We start from the raw sequence: 2,432 nt of genomic DNA on the forward strand, positions 1-2,432 counted from the left end.
TTTAGGCGCTAGCGCCCTAAAAGCAACCATTTTTAAAATTTTAAAGCTTTTCCAATTTTTTGCGCCTTTTTATTTGCTAATTCGTTTTGCCGCCCTCTTCGTTTTTGCCGCCACTGTTTTTGCCGCCTTCTTCTTCCGCCGCCCTTCGTTTTTGCCGCCCCTACTTTGACCCGGGGCTAGGCGCCCAAAGCCCCCCCAAAACACGCCAAGCATGAAGTTGGTGCTTGCTTGTAAGCATATTTGCCCCACCATAGGCCTATAGCCTACCACAAATGACGGGGGAAAGAAACAAGATATTGGAGCTTTACAATCATATCAGGTGTGCCAAAAGAGATTAACAAGGTTACTATATAATTTATAGTCTAATCATGAAAATGATTACCTCTTAGAATTGATAGAATCAAAAACCCTTTTCAATAATGACAAATTGGCAATATTTAATGCAGAGGAAATTTCTCTTTTCTACACACAAAGAACACTTTATTACAGTGTTAGGTAATCTACCATCTACTTAAGGGGGTACTACACCCCTTCCCAATTTTGTGCCTATTTTTGCATTTTCCCCAAAAATTATAGAGCATTGAGTACAAGTAAGATATGTAAATTATAGGGGCAAGAATTACAACTACTGCACTGGAAAATTTATTTCAGCGCAGACAACAGTTGTGGAGTTACAGTCAAAAATGAGGGAAACCCAATATTTGATCAATAACTACTTGCCTTGAGTTCCTGAATTTTCAGTTCAGTAGTTGTAGTCCTTGCCCCTATAATATAAATAAATCTTAATTGTCACCAATGAGAAAAATGCAAAAACAGGCACAACATTTGCCAGGGGTGCAGTACCCCATTAAAGTCAAATATGATTGCTTCCTTCTATTTGTATGGACAAAATATAGACAAAATAATGAAAATATGGTGTGTGATCAAGCAAAATCAGTCTGAAGTCGGGCATATTCAATTTACAGTTTTTTACGTGATCGTATATAGCAATTGCAAAGCTACATTTTGCAAAAACCCCATGTTGAAATTGAACATTTAGTTCCAAAGATATGAACAGTTGAAGTGTTTCCAAAACAATATGCAGCAAGAGAAATTATTGTCTTTGTTTGGCTATATCTAAATATCAATATATCCGACTCCCGACGGATTTTGCTAGATCACCTCGCATAATATTGTTGTAAGCTGTTGTAGCCTAATGCATTTCAAACTAAGTGTGACATTTATTAATGGAGTTAAATCCAGTTGAAAGCACTTAGAGGCACAGATAGCTATATTTTTTCTTTTCACCATTGCATTAGCTATTAGTACTTCTAATCAAAACCGGCTATTCCTATACACCCCTATGGAAAACATGACCTTAATCTTCCTCATCTAGCAACTGCTGCGACTCAGCTTGCCAAAAATTTCTCCCCCCTTCCCGCAATTTTACCCTCCCACCAGGGCTCACAATTATTACACAGCCCTTTATTATAATAGGACCTAGATCAGCGGTAAGCGGGTCAACTTGCAACTGCCGAGACTCCATTTTAACGGATTTGCAGAGATTTTCTGTGCAAAAAGGTCATTTTTGCCCAACTGAAACACACGACCAAAAGTTATGTACTGGCTGATTTGATCATATAATAAGGCCAACTGAAAGTGTATTTTGCATGCGCCTCAAATGCCTACCGGTATTTCATGAAGCATAGAGCATGTAACGCGACAAACAAAATAATGGAAAAAAAATCACATTTTTTTTCTTTACATGAACATTTTAATACTATAATAAACATTTTCTCCTCAACATCACACAAGGCTTTTCCTTTTAGTAATATTAGTACAATACATAATACATAGATCAGTTTTACTCTATAATACAATGTATACCTACATAAGACCTCCAAAAATGTTGACTTGTCCTCCAAACGAGATCGGCCTGTTATTCCGAAGAGGCGTTATACCGAATTGAAAAAAAAAAAAACTCGCAAAAAAAAAAAAAAAAAAAAACCAAGAAAACAAACAAAGCAAAACCCAAAAGCGGGTGTTATTCAAAATTTGGGTTAGGGTAGATATAGTTAAAGAACGTTGTTTGGGTTAGCGCTCAATTCGGAATAGCAGCCGGGTCTTTTTTTTAAAAGATCATATCCAAAACCTACATATAATTAGCTTTAAATAAAAAGGCCTATATCAGGGGCGTAGCCAGCTTTCTTGGTCGCGGGGGGGCAAAGTAAAATTTCGGGGCACAGACGGAAAAAATTAGTCAAAAAAAAGCTTTAACGGGACAATGTGCGTGTGTAGCGCGCCAAAATTTTGTATTCGACACTATTTTGGCCCATTATCTGGGTCGATTTTGGTGGAAACGGGCTCCCTGCCCTTTTCCTTTGCCCTCCAGATTTTCCCCAATTTTTTTTGTCAGAGGGGAACTTTTGTCTTTCATTTTTTGTCAGGGGGGC

Source organism: Amphiura filiformis, chromosome 8 (assembly GCF_039555335.1).
Source record: "Amphiura filiformis chromosome 8, Afil_fr2py, whole genome shotgun sequence".
NCBI classification, from domain to species: domain Eukaryota; kingdom Metazoa; phylum Echinodermata; class Ophiuroidea; order Amphilepidida; family Amphiuridae; genus Amphiura; species Amphiura filiformis.